The sequence below is a fragment of the Solanum pennellii genome, chromosome 1 (genome assembly GCF_001406875.1).
Source record: "Solanum pennellii chromosome 1, SPENNV200".
Lineage (NCBI taxonomy): Eukaryota > Viridiplantae > Streptophyta > Magnoliopsida > Solanales > Solanaceae > Solanum > Solanum pennellii.
The window spans coordinates 78291236-78311484 of record NC_028637.1 but is presented as its reverse complement, the minus strand read 5'-3'; positions in this window follow the sequence as shown (position 1 = coordinate 78311484).

The following is a 20249-nucleotide window of genomic DNA, read 5'->3' as shown; positions in this document are numbered from 1 at the left end:
ACACTAACATGAGACTCTACTTTAAAGAATAAGCAATAATATTTAACAAGCTCTAAGCACTTCCTCTCGATTATAATATGAAGCGGTCAACATTACCGTAATTTTCATCAAGATAGAACTTTTTGAGTAAGCTGCCATTACTAATTAAAGTTATTTGAACTTTTGTTTTGCAGCCCTCTTCCCCTAAATCCAGCAGTTTACTGAGTTTCACGAAGTAACACATATCAATTAAAAGTTCTCTTTTTGTTGTTTCTATTTTCCTTCTAGCTAATGCTAAACTTCACAAATTGAACTTCGAGAAAGGAAAAAATAAAGAGAACAAGTCTTAATAGTAATTCCTTATAGCAGCGACAATGATAATAAAACTAACAACAAAAGAGTAGTGGAAAAAAATTCTTAATAGGAAAAGTTTCTCACAAATAAAGCCTACGCAATGTGAGTCTGAATTAGACGAGCTCCAAAAATTTTGAACACTAAACACAAAATCAAAAAGATAAAATAAAATAAAATGAAATAAAATCCTAATCTCGGTATTATTGTAAGGAACACACTCCAGGACTTCCCGCTGGATATCATAATAAGTATATGTTACTTTCTCTCATGAAAATTGATCATTCAAATTTTAAACAAGAGGAAAAACCAGATCACTGTAGATTGGTAAGTTTCCAATCTTTCTTTAAGCCTTTCCCCAAAATTAGTAGTTTCGTGTGCTTATAATTCTAAGGCAGAAGTGATTTGTCGCCGACCACAATATGAATCCTCTTTTTGAGTCAAGCATATCTGGTTTCACCTTTCGGTAAGTTGTCTTTAAGTTCCTAAAATCGCCGATAAAAAATTCAATACATTTATTTATCCAACAAAATACTGGTGAGGTCTTCCTATTCAGTCCAATGCAGCAACTCTCTCGCAATTTCTACCATCTATAGTAATTATTATCATCCCCAACAGCGGAACTAGATGAGAATTAAGATCTTCTTTCCTCTTATAAAGGGAAAATGGGTAGTTGGTTACAGAATCAAACCTTTAGAAATTATGTGAAAGTTTAAGTATCTAACAACTAAGGTACTAAGATTTTTTTCAACCAAAGGCAACAACACCTTTGAATTGCGTTATTCAAGAAAAAACAAAACAACGAGTCCAATAAGATTTTCATGCAATAATCGGAGGTCCTAACGTCTCACGCTATTTTTGTGATACACCACAACACGTTAGTACATGCAACCCATGTAACCTGATCTCAAGCAACATTATATTCACAAGTTCAAAGCTTCCATTTAAAAAATACATTATTCTGGTCATAGGTGATGTCTTCACACTACTTGCTCAAAATTATTCTTTGAAAATTAAAGTAACTATTTATTTCACAATTCACACTACCTTAAACATCACACAGTTAGAGAAAGTAGCTTCCCTTCAATTTGGAAAGAAACTTGTGTAGTTGCTACAGATCAGGATAGAGATGATAGTTGCTTATCTTTTAATTTCTAGAATAGAGCAGTACATAAAATTTTAGTGCATCAACCTCAAGCCCTCTACAATAAATAAGAGAAAGGAAGCATAGCAATCAAAAACAAAATATTAAAGAATACCAATAATAATGAGCATCAGAATAAGAAAAACAAACAACTTAAAAAATGATAGGATACTTATCTGAAGATGACAAGACTCAACAAGCTGATGAAGAAGGCAGTAAATCCAATCAATGCAAGGAGAAGGAGAAGGAGAAGGAGAATAGGTCCTCCATAAAATTAACATGTTGTATCCTCAGTCTCACACTGCATTAAGCAATATTATGTATGTTATAGAGTTGTATTGGCTTAAAATTATATCTTTAATGAAACTAAGGAATGAGTTGATTTCCAGTAAAGTTCATCAACATTTGATGATTATATTGCAATTTGATAGAGTGACTCTTTCTGCAAATTTTCTTAGAGGAATGCAAATAAACTTTGTAGTTCAATAAGTGATAAATATGTGTAATGTGTAGAATAATGAGGGATAGTAAATCACAAAATAAACTCCCAAAAAATGGATAAAAAATTCTAATACTCGAACAATAATATGAGTAATTGATACACTCAAATTATACCTCCCTAAAAAAGTGTAAGCGGTCGTATCAAGTAAAGGAACCAACTATTAGGTTGGGGTCGATCCCACGAGAAAAATGGTTTAGACTTAGCTTCAATGTACAATTACTTCTATTTAGTCAAGTCCTTTCCGAAAACAAGAAATTAAAGGGGGGATTTTTGTGAAACAAAACTCTTTTAATATTGCTAAGTAAAACAAGTAACAGGATTAAATCTTTAAGGTTTATCAAATTGTGAGAGAAACTAGGGTGCAAGTGTTCGGCATAGGTTCATAACGCTGTATCCCTAGCTATAACAATTCTTCCTTAGTGTTTTGCATGCATATTGATAAGTTAGGTATCTCTAAATCCTTGGTACGACATTTAGAGAATTTCACCCCGTACCTTGGTCCGGTTACGTGTGTCTAAGTTACTAACTCTTACCTTTACTTCATATTAAGCATCGTATTCGATGTATGTCTTAGTTATTACTTCGCACCAATCGAGACTAGCCTATTAGATAGTATCCTACTAAATCTATGTTGATAATTCTTTTTCTATTAACTACCTCCTTGGTCCGGCAAGTAGCAATAAGGCGAGTTCTAACAGGTGCACTCGTTAAAAAGAATTCTAAGCGAAAGAATTATCAATGCATGCAATAAACTATTTGAGAATTGTTATTAAGCTAGGTTTACTTAGTTAATCACCCATAGTTCCCACAACCCTAATTGTGGATTTAGTTACCCATGTATAGAAGAACACAATTAATGGTTAATAAAGAATAAATCATGAACTTACTTTGCCAAATTCGAAGAAAATTCAGAAATTCAACTTGAAACAACAAAAATCACTTGAAAACCAAATCCGGAAAATTTGATTTAATGTCAAACTTGCAAAAACAAATCTCCAAGAACAAACTAAGAAAAAAGAGTAATAGAATCCAACCCCAAAAACGAGGTTTTACACCATATTTATAAAAAAAACACTGTACTAAAATAAAAGGAATTCAAATAAGGAAAGTTTTCCAAAAACGCGGCTTCAATCGACAACCCCCACAGACGGTCCGTCGTTGAACAAGAATTAACATCTTTTTTTAGCCTTCAACTAGCATATTCTCTGATCCAATCGACGGAACAACATCAGTGTCTGTCGATGCACCTACGGTTCATCGATGCCTTCCGTCGTTCCATACTTAGATTTTCTTTAACTTCAGATACTAGGACATTCTCTTATCAGATCAAAAATTTAAAAGCACGGTCTATCGAGTCGATTCTTCTGTAGCCCCACACTTGGTCAGATTTCCCCGAGTTTCTCCAGATGCCTGAACTTTCAATCGACGGTCACCATCTACGGTCCGTCGATGAGATGAAGGGCCTTCGATGGCATTCGTAGGTCACCTCTGCACTAAATCTCATTTGCCTTCTGCGTTTTGGTTTTGGACACCTTTCCTGCAAAACAAAGATAAAAACATATTAAAACTTCTACAAAAAGGCTCTAGATACACACAAATCCTAAGGAAAAAGCATTGTAAGTACCGTGAAACCACGGTACATCAACACCTTTACTTAAATTCATTGTCCTCAAGCAACGCACTATGACTAACACAACACTTTGTACAAAAGTATCCTCTTTTGAGGTTTCGCAATCACATGACTATCAATCCCAACTTGTTCGTTGCTTTAGTGCATACTTTTACTCTTAGGCTTGGTAAGCTCTCTCATGTGGATTAGACCATGACATAAACTCACCATGCACTGACATCTCTACTCTTTTGCCTGTCGCCAAGGTACCAAATTTTTGATATTGCAACTAGTGCCCTCACTTCAAAAGATATCCTCATTTTTTGCAGTGATTTTAGCTTTGAGTGTAAGGATCATTATTCAACACTCACGCTCAAAACAAATTCACACCTAGTTAGTACATGTCGCCATAGGCTTTCCCTTGTTTTCACTGCTTAAGTTCACCACATTAGACTCTTACAATCACGATATGACTTCCTTGGCTTGTAATGTAAGCTCAAGGTCAGGTATGATACATATTAGTACACTTTAGTGACTTTTTGTCCTCCTTGACATTACTGCTAAATGTCCTACCTCTTTCATCATCTTTATGCCCTACTTTCCTTTTCGTTTCATCTTTACCCTATTATCCCCTTTGTTTTGTGTGGAAGTGACTCTTACCTCTTTTTGTTCAACTTTTTTTTAAATTGATAATTTTGACTGAGTCACCTCTCTTGATCACTTTTTTCTTTTCTTTTCCACATTACTCTTCTCATACCCACTTTTTGGGTCATCACTCATAATAGCTACCCTCAACTCATGGCTTTGATATGAGTCTAGGTACACATTACCTAAGGTTGGTTCAGGGCCAAGGAGAGGTTACTTTATGTGTTATCCATCCTCAACTTAGGCTTTTGACCTAAGTCGAGGTGCACATGTCCAAGGAGGGACTAGGGCCTACACATCATACCGAGGGAAGATGAGTTGGTGAAGAAAGAAAGGTCTATTAGAGGCTCAACATATTTGGATAAAAAAAGGATAAGAATTTCATTTGGAGCTTTATTGTAGGCTAGATGTTTGATAATTTGAACAAGGGCCTATGATCCTTTCCTCGTTGTCTAACGCAAATTCCTCTTGCAGGACTAACCAGGCAAGTTATAGTTATGTACCAACATTGGAACAATCAAACTTCCTCACACTCTCTTGAAACTGCGCTACTCTATGAGATTTTTGGACACCTAGTTTGAGTGTTAGGTTGAGGGTAATGCAGTGGGTGCATTTCTATGTCATGATTAGAGCCAACAAATTCAACTATTTTCCACCTTTTGATACAAGCATTTTCTTAGAACGGGTTATCATTTATGCTTAGCCATCATGCTTCATATGTCACTTTCATACTTTGTACAAGTTGTTACATGCCGGTTCGATATGAAAGTAATTAGTCTCTTGGGGCAAAAGAACACAGGCAAGAAAACCCCTAAGAGAGGATCATGAGTTGGGCTACTCTGACTTCACCATAATAGCCAATTTCCATTTACCCCATCCCCAACAAAAAAAATATCATGAAATTATCCTCAACGCATAAAAAGTAGAAAGGCAAGGTGGTAGTTGAAGCAAACCAGAGGTGCATAGCACCGACGATCAATAAGTAGGCGGGTTCAGTTTCCTGAAACCCGCAACCTCTGTAGTAGGGAAACTATCAGTGGTGCCCACATCAATCTACGCAACCTCAGTGGTGTTCCTCTTAACAGCATTACGTCTGGAACTAGAGGCTTTAGCAGCCAACTCTCGAGCCCTCATCTGACGGGTGTCCTCATCAATCAATGAGGCTCTCCTCGCTACCTCATGATCCGTCCGCTCTTTCTTACTCACACGAGCATCCTTCCCATCAGTGGTGTGGATAAAACGGTGCCTCTTGGCACACTCATGTGGCTCAGGTGGTGTAGTGGCGGCAGTGAATAGTGCAACAGGTACTGTGTCCTCCGCTAGCTCAATGAGTGCAGTCTCAGGTTCAGGTCCCCTCATCTCCAGGATACTATCAACATCCGCTCTCAAACTTTCCACAACCTGAATAGTAGTGAAGTAAATGATGGGGGCGGGGCGTGCAAGAACCCGCAGCTCAAATGCATCAATGAGCTGGTGAACCGACTGAATCTTCCGCTCCGTCTGCTGGGCCACCCTCTTCTCAATCCGGTCCTGAGCCTCGGCATGGGATTTCTTCTTACAAGGCTGGATATGATGCATCAAGGTGGACATCTAGGCATCTAACTTCTGTACCCTAGCTATCGGGACTAGTGCTGCAGACGGTGGAGTGGACCGGGAGAAACTGGGTGCTTAACTCGTGCCATAGGCGGACTCGGCTGGGGTGGTCTTAGTAGGGTATGAAGTGGAAGGATCATCCGTTGGAATAACTCTACTATATCCGCTAAATTCTCATTCAGTGACTGCAACTCAACTCAAGGACCTCTTCGAGGTGCCGCCACATTGGCCTCATCCCTGATGAGTCCTATATCCACAGTCCAGGTCCGAGTACGGAGAACATCATAGTGCTAAATGGGCACTCTAGAATCCCTGCATATTTGGAAGACGAAACAGGTGAATAGGTAAGCAGTAGAGGTCTTAAAAGCCCTCTAACGTATCACGAAGATCAATAACTTCGCGAAGTCGATCTCCAACCCGGCCACCAATGCTGCAACCAATAATGCTCTATCCTATGTTAGAATGTTATCTAAAGCCGTAGGATATAGGCAGTGGCAGACTAACAACCAGAAGAACTTTGTTGTGAAAGTGAGGTTGCCCTTTCTGATAAGGCGTCTAGGGTCCAACACCTAGTCTGCTCCCTCACCATCAATGGACAACTGCAGTGCAATCAACCTCTTGGTGGACTCTCTCTGATCTTTGCTCCAATGAAACTGGCCACTCTTGACCAAATTCCACCTATAATCAAACTCCGGGGTAAGGGGAACCCTCGCAGCACAAGTGGGCACACCGTACAGGAAGCGGCGTACGGAGGATGGAGAAACGTTCACCCAACAGCCTCGAACTAAAACCTCTGTGAGTGGGTCCTATTTGACAGGTTTCGCCCACCTGTCCAAAAAATCTCTTAGAATCGCCATATACGAGGAGTAGAACTCTCTAATAACCTCCTCGCTATATGAATCCAGACTTCTAGCCATCAAATCAAAACTGTGGCGGGTAAACAAGCTATGCACCTCAGCGATTGTGTCAAGAATCCGTGTAAGAATTCTCCGCTCGAGTGTCACCAATCGAGTCATCACCATCTTGTCGTTCAGCATCTTTGTGTCCCTGTAGACCTTATATTGACCATCGACGCACCACTGGTTGGGATCATCAGGAACCGGCGCGGGGACATCATCCTAGAGTGATAGAGCAGACTTCGAACTATGGGCCTCATCAGACGAGGCATGGCGGGCAGGCACCTCTGCGTGAGTGGCTCCAAGTGATCCAAAACCGAAGGCAGTGGCCTCCTTCGACCCCGTAGAGTGGGCCGACTCTGAACCTAAAGGCTCTTCGGAGCCAGATGCTCCATCAGAAGGCAGACCCAGATGGTGTGCCCATAACTGTGCACTCCTCATCATGCTGGGAGGTAGTGACTATGTCGGACGCCACCTTCTTGGGGGTGACCTGAGAGGCTGTAGCAGCTGGTGTAGGGGTCTGGGTGCCTGGGGGCACGTATTGCGGATCCCACTAATAGATGATGTTTGGTTTTGGGGACATATGTACTTGGAAAGCAATTTGTTAGTCTCATTTTAATCAAACTACACAAGCAAAACAATCAAAACTGAACCTTGAAATAGAAAGCACAGTCCATTGTAGAACTGAAGTACTGGTTGACGGGCACTATCGACGGCCCGTCAATAGTGTCCGTCATTGGACACTTAGGAATTTTTTTTGTTTTATTAGTATTCAGTCCACATACCTTTCAGTTGGAAATGACAAACGTGCATAATAGCCCTTCGATCAATCGACGAACCGTAGTTCACTTCCGTCGTCTGATACTTAGAATAGGTTTTAATCTCTCACAAGTCAGTGATATATTTGAAAACGATGGACATGCAGAACGACCCGTTGATAAATCGACGGACCGTAGTCCACTTCCATCATCTCAAAGTTCAGCATTTTTAAAGTTGACCAATCGACAGACCCTATCAATGGTCCATCGATCAACCGACGGTCCGTAGATGGGGTCTCGTGCTGTTGGTGAGAGACAAATTTCAGACCTTGTTTTAAAAAGCACAATTTGACAACTTTTAGACCTTCATTAGTTCACCCAACACATAACAAAAAGTACAATACTAATTCTTCATCCTTAGGGTTTGGATTCCGCAAGTCTCAATATCAAATTCTACGGTGCTATTAAACCCGAAACGTCAACAATCATTTTGTTTTTACACAGATTACACCCCCAACTCATTCACTTTCTAGCATTCCAAGGGACATAGTACCAATATTAACAAGTTAACATGCAATTTTGTCTCTAAGTCAAGAACCACATACGAATTTTTCGTTCAAACAGCAAATGAACTAGAATTCATTAAGCAAAGGTAATTGAAATACTTGAAATCAGTAGTGGAGTGAATGAGTGGGTGATCTTCTCAACAACCAACCTACGTGCCTTCCTTCGAACACAGACCGTAGAAAATAAGGGAGACAGAGTAAAATCTGGGGAAGGGAGGGTTTTGGGATTGTAGGGGAAGTTGGGAGTTTTGGGGATTCTGAAGAATATAGAAGGGAGAGATATGGTGTGTTAATGGCAAAGGAAGGAAATAAGGGGAGGAAATGGTTGGGAGTGAATTTGAAAAGATCTTTGGAGGTTAGGTGAATAGCTTTCTTTTAATATAGCCGGTCGGGTCGGGTCGGGTCACTGATTCTATGAACCGACGACACCCCGTCGACGGTCTGTAAGTCATTCGGCGGATCGTCGATTGGACCGTCGATTGCACAGACATAGAAAAAATATCAAGACATACCTAGGATATACGGACACCATCGACGGTGCGTCGATTGAACGACGACGCATCGATTAATCCGTAGATGTGTGCACCAAACCATTTTCTGCAAAATTCTTTGGTTTGGTCCCTACATATTGAACCCCCATTAAGCTATTCTTTTCGTGTTTTTCTAGACAATTATGAGGCACGGACCCTAAACTACTCTCTAGGAAAAATATTAAAAAAAAATAACACATGAAGAAAGTAAAACAAAAACGAAACAAGAGTACACAATTATCCCTACAAAGAAAAGAAAGATCTATTATTGGCTAGAGGATACACCTTGGGTTTCCTCCTAAGAAGCTCTTGATTTAATGTCGCGGCACGACGCAAGATCCTTGATTACTCAGACTTCATCAAGGCGATATGCCTCAACCACTTCATGGACACTCTCTGCATGCCCTAGGTAGATATTGGTTCTTTGCCCATTGACTGTGAACATTGCACCCTCCTTGTTCTCCAACTCAACAGATCCATGTGGGAACACTTTAGTGATAAGGAATGGGCCCAGTCCACTTGGACTTGACTTTGCCCAGAAAAAATCGTAACCTCACCAAGTCCCCAACCGTAAATTCTCACTTTTCAATATTTTGCCATGGTACTTCTTCATCATCTTTTTGTATATGGCTGAACTTTTATATGCTTATAGGCGAAACATAGCAAGATCATTCAACCCGTTAAGTCTTTGATCCACTGCTTCATTCCAATCCATCTTCAGTTTCTTCATCGCCCACATGGCCTTGTGATCTAACTAAATTGACAAGTGACAAGACTTCCCATAAACAAGTTGGTATGGAGACATACCTATGGGGGTCTTGTATGCAGTCCAATAGGAACGCAGAGCATCAGCAAGCCTCCTTGACCAATTCATTCTATTATCATTTACCTTTTTGACAAGATTTGCTTGATCTCTCGATTGGACACCTCAACTTGCCCACTATTCTGTGGATAGTACGAAGTGGCCACATTGTGGCGAACCCCATGTTCTCCAATATCCGTTTGAACAAATTATTGAAAAAGTGAGATCCCCCATCACTAATAATGGCCCTAGGTGTGCCAAATCTGGAGAAGATATTCTTTTTCGAGAACGCGGTGACACTCTTCTCTTTATTGTTTGAAAGCTATGGCTTCCACTCATTTTGACACATAGTCCACCACCACAAGTATATATTTCATCCCATGAGAACTCAGAAACAATCCCATAAAATCAATGCCCCATATATCGAACAACTCAATCACTAGAATGGGATTTAAAGTGAGTTATTGCCTCTTTGAAATTCCTCCATCTCTTTGGCACCTATCACATGACTTGGATAACTCATGAGCATCTTGGTGGGTTGGTCAATAGTACCTACACTGCAAAATCTTGTGGGAAGTACAGATACCACTATGATGCCCACCCAAAGGTGAGGAGCGGCATGCCTCCAAAACACACAATCCAATGGGACTATATCACTAGCGAGATAATTTGCAAAATTGGCGAACCATGGAATCAAATCATGAGAAGTGTCTAATACATGCTCATCAGGGAAGGTATCATCAATTGCACCATTTTCACCCAACTATCGCATAGCTTCATCCTCCAATCTGGACAAGTGATCGGCAACTTGATTTTCAATCCCTTTTCTATCTTTCATCTCAAAATCAAACTCTTGCAATATTAGAACCCATCTAATCAAACTTTGTTTCGCATCGTTCTTTGCCATTAAATGCCTCAAAGCGGAGTGGTCAGTATGCACTATGACTCTCGTCCCAAGAAAATAGGAGCAAAGTTTTTTGAAAGCAAATACCACTGCAAGGATATCTTGTTCAGTCACATTGTAGTTCTTTTGTGCTTCATTTATGGCCTTACTTTCATAATAGATGGGAAGAAGGATTTTATCCCTTCTTTGTCCAAATGCCATACCAAGAGAAACTCCACTAGCATCACACTTTACCTCAAATGACTTACACCAATCTGGGGAAATAATTACGGGTGTAGACACCAACTTCTCCTTCAACTCTCCAAACACCTTCAGACAAGATTCATCAAAATAGAATTTACATTCATTCTCAAGTAATTTGCACAGAGGATGTTCAATTTTTCAGAAATCTTTAATAAACCTCCGGTAGAAACCCGCATGTCCAAGAAAACTTCTCACACCTTTTAATGAGATGGGTGGAGGAAGTCTCTCTATAACTTCAACTTTTGCTCAATCAACCTCTATCCCCTCTTTCGAGATGTGATGGCCCAATACTATACCTTCTTTCACCATAAAGTGACATTTTCCCAATTTAGCACAAGATTGCAATCTTCACATCTTTTGAGAACCTTGTCCAAGTGACTCAAACACCGATCAAAGGAGTAGAAAACCACTAAAGTTTCATCCAAAAACACCTCAATAGTGTCCTCCACCATATCGGAGAATATCGACATCCAACATCTATGGAATGTGGCCGATGCATTACACAACCCAAAAGGAATCCTCTTGAATGCGAACGTCCCATAAGGGAAAGTAATGGTGGTCTTTCTTCCACGAAATTGGATGAAAAACATGAAGTCTTCGTCTTCTTCCTTAAGCTTTTCTTGTTCTTCAATGGAGTTCGGAAAAGAGAGCGTTCTTGTGAGAGATGAGAGAATTTTCGTATGAATCTTATTTGGACGTGTAAAAGTTATCTAAAACTGAACTAATATCCATATATAGTTGTCCTATAAATTAAATTCTAAAAAAGACCCATTAAAGTGGACCCATGAAGTCCAATTCTGCCTGCTCGGCAGCCTGCCCACCCATTTTTGGGTCTTTCCCAAGGACCCTTCGGGTTGTCCTTGGGGTTTTGTTACCGGACGTTTGGAAACTTTGTACTACATACTACCTTCCAAAGTTCTCTTTAAAGTTTTGGACTTCATTTGACACTTCGGAACCTTCACCAAACATAGGGACGTCAACTTGTTCGAATTAGCTAGTTTTCGTAGTCAAGGTCTTTCTTAGTTGCTTTTTCTCTAACCTTTCCAAATGTGTTTATTACATTAATATATGTATGGAAACATCGTTTTAAAAATTATATAATAGATTAATCTCTAGTCTAAGTCATGACATTTCCGGAGTGTTACATTATACCCCACCTAGAAACATTCATCCCCCAATGATACTAAAATCTTTTGAAGTGTAGGAATAGACTCAATACTAGCAGCCCGACTAAGCAACAACAAAACATCATAATGAGTCACTGCTCATAGGAGTATATCACAACTCTACACAACACACACCATACCATTACACATAACACTCAATTCATGATGTACAACATATAAGAACTCCATATTCATAACACATAGTGAGGAATTTCCTTCTCAACCTTATCACAAGATCAAAATGCATCAAGGAGTTACCATGATACCTTTCTTATCAATACAAAAACAAAACAACAAAATCTCAAGATGACACATGCATACATATTTCACTTAAGTGCAAGAATAGAGTATGAAGGCATTTTGTTAAATTACCAAAACATGCACCTCTCTAGGAAAAGTTAATTTCATTATTATGCATTACTTTCTCTAATAAGACTAATGTCTATCCATAAGGAGTGAATATATGAGGGTAGCGGGACTTCATGTCGTCTTCAGCCTCCCATGTTACACCCTCAACAACGTGGTTCGTACATAAAACATTTATAGAGGCAACCTCCTTGTTTCTCAACTTCTTGACTAGGAGATCTAGGATCTCGATCGGATCCTCTTCATAAGAAAGGTTCTCATCCACCCCTAAACCTTCAATAGGTACAATAGACATAGGGTCGCCTATGCATTTCTTGAGCATAGAAACATGAAACACTGGACGAACCGAAGCTAGTTCAGTAGGTAGTTTAAGTTCATAAGCAACCTTTCCAACCTTTTGTAAAACCTCATAAGGACCCACATACCGGGGTCTTAGCTTCCCCTTTCTACTGAATCTGATCACCCCTTTCATAGGTGAAATCTTCAAGTAGACATGATCACCTATTTCGAACTCAAGATCTCTTCTACTATTGTCGGCATAAGACTTTTGCCGACTATAGGTTGTCTTCAGTCTATCTCTTATTATTCGAACTTTATCTATAGCCTTATAGATAATCTCTGGGACAAAGAGTGAGGATTCACCAACCTCAAACCATCCAACTGAGACCTACATCTTTACCATAAACATCTTCAAAAGGTGCCATGGAGATGCTCAAATGATAGCTATTGTTGTAAGAGAATTCAATCAAAGGTAAATGATTATCGCAACTTCCTTTGAGGTCAATAACACAAGATCTTAACATGTCTTAAAGGGTCTGAATGGCACATTCCTCTTGACCATCTGTCTGAGGATGAAAAGCGGTAATAAGTTTCAATTGAGTACCTAAACCCTTTTTAAAAGCCTTTAAAAGAAGAGAAGTGAATTGGGCACCTCTATAAGAAATGATTGAAAAAGGAATCCCATGAAGACTCACAATCTCATTAATGTAGAGATCCTTGCATTATCTTCAGTCGTTTATGTAGACCTTACGGGAATAAAATGGGCAGATTTGGTCAACCTATCCACAATAACCCATATTGAATCATTTTCTCTTCGGGTTCGAGGAAACCCAAAAACAAAATCCATATTGATGGCTTCCCACTTCCAAGTAGGAACATCCATGATTTGCGTTAAACCACCCAGTTTGAGATGCTCAACTTTAACTTTTTCGTAGTTCGAACACCTAGCAACCAACTCTGCTATGTCTCTTTTTAAACCATCCCACCTATAGATATCTCTAAGGTCATGATACATTTTGGTGTCACCCGAATGTATAGAATAGCGAGAACCATAAGCTTATTCTAGAATCCGATTTCTTAAATCTCAACATCGGGTACACATAATTTCCCTTGGTAACCTAAGAACACCATCTCCCCCTTGGGAGAATGACTCATTGAGCTTACCAAGTATCGATTCCTTCAACTCCATTAATAGTGGATCAAGATGTTGCTTAGATTTCACCTCCACCACTAATGACGAGTCGGAGTTATGATGGACCATAAAACAACCATATGGAGAATCTTCTATCCGTACACCTAATCGAGCCAGCCTATGAACAATTTTCACAAGTTCTTTCTTCTCTTCCTCAAAATGACACACACTACCCATAGTCATATGACTCAAAGAATTTGCAACCAGATTGTCCTGGCCAGGGTGGTAAAGGACACTCATGTCATAATCTTTCGACAATTCTAACCATCTTCTCTGTCAGAGATTTAACTCATTTTGTGTAAACATATATTGAAGACTTTTATGGTTAGTAACATGCACACCATACAAGTAGTATCTCAATATTTCAAGGCAAAAGCTACAGCAGCTAACTCAAGGTCATGAGTTGGGTAATTCTTCTCATTCAACTTTGAGTTGCCTAGAAGCATAAGTTATCACCTCACCATGCTGCATGAGGACACATCCCAAGACCACTCGGGAAGCATCATAATACACTACAAATACTTCATTTCCCTCCGGTAAGGTCAACATCGGAGCGGAGGTAAGCTTATCTGTCAACTCTTGAAAACCTTTTTCACAAGCTTCCGACCACTCAAACTTCACCTTCTTTTGGGTCAAATCTATTAAAGGAGAAGAAACAAGACGAAAATAATCTACAAACCTTCTATAATAGCCGGCTAAACCCGAGAAACTTCTTATGTTTGTGGGAGTCAAAGGTCTATGCCAATTTCTTACCGCATCCATCTTCTTTCGATCAACCTTAACACCATCACCAGTCATAATATGTCCAAGAAAAGCACCCGACCTTAACCAAAATTCACCCTTGCTAAATTTGGCATAAAGTTGGTGTTCTTTGAGGACAAGGTCAACCTCAAGTGACTCTCATGCTCATCTTCATTCTTGGAGTATATAAAAAGATCATCAATGAACACAATCACAAAAGAGTCAATGTAATCTCAAAAAACTATATTCATTAGGTCCATAAACACCGCCAGGGCATTTGTTAACCCAAAAGACATAACTAGGAATTTATAGTGACAATATCTAGTTTTGTAATCTATTTTGTTAACATATTCACCTCTAACCCTAAGTTGGTGATATCCCGACCTTAAGTCAACCTTGGAAAAGTAGCTAGCACCTTGGAGTTGATCAAATAGATCATCAATCCTAGGGAGAGGATATTTGTTCTTTATGGTGACCTTATTGAGTTGGCGATAATCAATGCACATTCTAAGAGACCCATCCATCTTCTTAACAAACAAGACCGAAGCACCCTATGGAGAATTACTAGGTTTAATGAAACCCTTGTCCAGTTGATCTTTGAGTTAGAGCTTCAACTATTTCAATTTAGCCGGAGCCATCCTATGTGGAGGAATTGAAATGGGATTCGTATCCGGTAATAAATCAATGACAAAGTCAATTTCCCGTTCGGGAGGAACTCCAGGAATGTCATTAAGAAAAACCTCTAGGAATTCCCTCACTATAGGGACTGTCTCAATAGAAGGAGTTTCACATTCTAGGTCCTTGACCCCTTGGCATAGAATTTCCCCCCTTCACTCTAGAATAGGTTCAATAGGGAATCGAAACTTCACTACCCTTGTTTTACAATCTATGGAAGCAAAACAATAATGGAGCCAATCCATACCCAAGATGATATCAAAATGAAACATGTCAAGTTCTACCAAATCAACAAGAGTAACTCTATTAGGCAGCATTACAGTACATTTCCTATAGACTCTTTTTGCAACAACAGAGTCGCTCATTGGGGTACAAACCAAAAAGGGTTCAATCAAAACATCAGGAAGTACATCATACTTCCTAGCTACCAATGGTGTAAAAAAAAAGAAAGTGTAGCACCTTGGTAAAGAAAAGCATTAACATTAATAGAGAAAACTTGTAACATACCCGTCACAACGTCGGGAGAGTTCTCTTGTTCACCCCTAGCCTTGAGTGCATAGAAATGGTTCCTTTTTGGAGCTTCAGAAATAGGACCGCTTGTCTGAGTGTCGCCATTTCCCATACCTTTTCTTCTATCATTAGGACAATCTTTCCACATATGTCTACCCTTTCCACAACCATAGCAACAATTAGTCCCAACAAGATATTCACCCATATGTTTCTTACCAAACTTACCACAAGTTCATCTATCTTTTGATGAATCAACATTTCTCCCACTTTGAGGTTTAGGATTAGAACCTCAATCATTGTAATTCTTGAAGAAATTAGAAGGAACCTAATTTGAAAACCTCTTCTTCAACTTAGGCTTGTCTTGAACATCAAGCGTACTCTTAGAAGAACTACTTTCTAAAGACCTTTTCTTCTTAGCTTCCCTATTATTCTTCCTTAGACGACTATCCTCCACCTGTTGGACATGAAAATCAACCTACAAAGATCCATATTGTCATGAAGCATGGCGGCACGACATTTTTCTTCAAGCTTTTCAGACACACCCGTTACAAAACGCTCATATCATCCCTATCATTAGAAACCAAAGAGGAAGCATATTTGGAAAGCTTAATGAATTTCAAGGAGTATCCCTTGACACTCATACCTCCTTGAAGAATGTTGATAAACTTCTGTACTCTAGATTCCCTTTGTTCCCTCAGAAAGAATCTGTCAAGAAAGGCCTTTTTGAAGATCTCCCATGTCACGGGACCACCTCCCAAAGCCCTACTATCCTTCCACTGATTGTACCATGTTTGAGCCACGTCCTTAAGTTGATAAGCAACAAGTTCAGCCTTCTCAGTAGTACTCACCCACATAGAAAAAAAAATCTTATAGAGCTTATCAAGGAAGTCTTGGGGGTCTTAACAACCTTAGATCCAAAAAATATAGGAGGATTCATCCTCGTAAAATCTCTCAAATGTCTAGCCATAATGCTAGCATGTTGGTTCTCTCGAGGACAACCTCCCTGTTAGCTTGTGCCATAATGGACTGAGCTTGGGTGGTAATGGATTGGGCCATTTGAAGTAGGTCTGCTCTCACCTCACCATCCGTCATAGCTAGAGGATTCACTGGAACTTATTTTTTTTGCAGCAACTTGCAATTGGGGAGAATTTCGATTGCCTTATGGAGTAGCCCCCGCATTCGCAATCTCATCTCCAACTCTCCTCGCGGCAATACTTGTTGTGTTCATCGCCTAAAACCACAAGAAAGAAATTAGATACTAAAAAGACACATAGTGTCAAAACTCTAAAGGCACGACATAGGAGTATCAATAAAAGAGAAGTTTCCTAGTCATCACATAGCCTCTCATCCATAGTTGTGGCGCGCTTCACAACCGTGAATAAGATACTCTGTAACGTTGTTTAGTGAGACATTGATCCTAAGGAAATTTAACCTCATGTTCTGATACCAAGCTTGTCATACCCGCAGAGCATACCTAGATGTGACCGGCATCGTCGTCCTCTCAGAGGACTCAGACAGGCCCTTAGCTTTCATCATAACATGTGATTAGCAAAAAATGCGGAAAATTAAAACTTTTACATTCTATTTGAAGTATACTTAGACTTCATACTTAACATTCATATTGACATACGTTATTCTAAAAGTATGTCTCACATATATATAAAATCATCTAAAGAGTGCAAATCGGTACTTAGCCAATATATAGTCAATATGTCATATAGACCTTAGTACCAAGAGTTCAAAGAACATAATGGAAGTAGTGTATTCTTAAAACTTCAAAAAATCTGAATAATCTAGAATATTGAAAAGATAACATCCACGAACATGAGGACCTACCAAGACTTGGAGAAAGAGTTCCAAGCTTCGTCAAATCGACCTCCTCAAACTTCAATGGCCGGAACGTACAATTGTTGTAATATAAAGTAGTGGGGTTAGTACACCACATGTACTAAGTATGAGTATATGCACATAACATATAAGGACATGTATGAAAAAGGATCATATATAATTTCTTTAGAAAAACATGCTAAGTCATATGAAAGTCTTCAATGCACATACCATATAACATATAAAAGTTAAGGACTCCATCAATTTAAAGTATGACCATAATCAAAGACATATTGTCATAGAGTCATCTTAACATTTCATATTCAATAGATCATATAACATAACATACAAAACAGTTACAAATTATCCCATCCCCAACCTACAAGTGCAATGGTCATGGAAGACCAATAACCCCACACAACCAAGTAGATAAGATAGGAGACCATAAGTAAAGTTTTTCTTCATTTAACTTGTAACATAATTAGTCATCACTTCAGATAGCAATATAACCCAATAACATATTCATCATATTGACCAACATTTATATAGGAGTAACAACATGTATCATAAAAATATATCTTTCAAGTTATCATATTACATAAGAATAATCTCCTAGGATTTCCCTTAGAGTCAACTTGTGCAATGTCTAGTAGATTCCAATACCCCTACCTCTACTAAGTAGACTTCTCAAGTCACCCTAGTCATTGTTCATTTACTTGTCTTTCATTTTAATACGAGGGAACATTCGCCTTAACAGACATAGACCATGTGAGATAAACATGGAATCCGGTGTCATAAAACTCCACACCGAAAGAAGGTGGTCTACTGGCCAAAGTAGAATCTAACATGACATAACTTTCTAGGTGGATCCACTAGCTAGTGTCCTATGGTGGCAACATAGTTCAAGAATTAGGAGATGCATTAAAGACCCATAGTTCCACATTACATGGAAACCTCTATCTCATGAGAGTCATGGTGAACCTACCTTCTAACTAGGGAAGGGACACCTCTCATAGTAGTTCATCGGTGCTTAGCTTAAGTCCCTTTCTTGAATAACCTTTATGTTTTATTTTAACATAAACTTATCATGGTTCATATGAGATTAACTCCTTCTATAAACATGATCATGAGTTCTTTATGATTGGAGGAGAATTTTCTTTCATTATAACCATTTGTATGTGAGATTAACATAACATAGTCATCTTGTGTAAAGCATACAAGAGAATATCGTAACTTGCATTTTTTTGGTTCTTATCATGATCTCACAAGTAACATGTTCATATCCCAACATATCCACATAGAAACATCATACATACTTCCACATAATAGCATCATGATTTATAGGCTAACATAAACGTTGTAGAGCAATCACAACCTTAGAAGACTTACCTCTAGCTTACAAGAACATTATTCAAGAGCTTACGTTCAACTAACAACATTCATAATCATAACATAGAGAAATGCTCAATAAAATAACCAAGAAAAAACTTCAAATCATACACAAGATCAATTCATAATGTAGGGTAAAGGAAAGGGTCATTTAAGAGTTCATTCTAGTCTTAGTTCCAATCCCTACGTTTTGATATTGTCAAACAGTAAAGACAATCATACGAAACCATCATCTAGATAAAAACATGCTTCATACGAAATTCAAACATACTAACCACATAATCATCAATTCGTATGAAATAGACCATGAAAAACACTTACTTTTCATTGAAAATGATAAGTCTAGGGTTGGGAAGAGAATCCGTTTTGTAGAGTAAAAACCCTAGTATTTGAAGTTCTTGAAAACTTATCTTGAAAGGACCTCTTGGGGAAAGTAATACCAAGAGTGAAAAACCCATACCTTATAAATGAAGAATCAACAAAAATTGGATGAAAAACATGAAGCCTTCGTCTTCTTCCTTAAGCTTTTCTTGTTCTTCAATGGAGTTCGGAAAAGAGAGCGTTCTTTAGAGAGATGAGAGAATTTTCATTTGAATCTGATTTGGACGTGTAAAAGTTATCTAAAATTGACCTAATATCCGTATATAGTCGTCCTATAAATTAACCAAAATAAACTCCACTTAAATGTGTCTTTTTTAGAAGTTAAATTACCAAAAATACGACTTTAACAATTCTCGGAAGTAGCTGCGCATCGCTGGGCCAAATCCCATCATTTTTATTAAATTTTGGGTTGAGGCAGTGAGGTGCGTGTCAGCCTCGCGTCGCAAGGCTGTTTCTCAAATCATGAGGCAGTGACCTGCGTATCAGGCTCGCATCGCACGTCTTGCCTCCAATTCTGCCTGCTTGCAGGCTGCCAGGCAGCCTGCCCACCCATTTTTGGGTCCTCCCCAAGGATCCATCGGGTGGTCCTTGGGGTGTTGTTACCGGACTTTTGGACCCTTTGTACTACATAATACCTGTAAATGGTCTCTTTACAAGTTTTGTACTTCATTTGAAACTTCGAAACCTGCACCAAACATAGGGACGTCAACTAGTTCGATTTAGCTAGTTTCCAGACGTCAAGGTCTTTCTTAGTCGTTTTTGCTCTAAGCGTTTACAAATGTGTTTATTACATTAATATATTACTTGATACATCATTTTAAACATTATTTAATAGATTTATCTCTACGCTAAGTCATGGAATTTCTGGATGGTTACATTTCCACAACTTCTTTGTCTTTTCTTATCTCATCTTCTACCACAAACAGCATAGGTGGATCAATAGTTTCCTTACCTCCCCGAGAAGTGACTGCCATGCAATTTCCATCATTTTTAGGATTTCTAAAGGTATTTCTAGTAAGAGCGCCCGATTTTCATGGGTTCACAGTAGTGGACAATTGGGCCATTTGTAACTCAAGATGCTTAATTGAGACAACATGTGCACAACCTTTTGCCCAATATTAGCCAAATCACCTCTCAATTCCTTGGTGTGATCATCAATAGCATCAAACCTTCTCATCATCTTTTACAACATATATTCAAC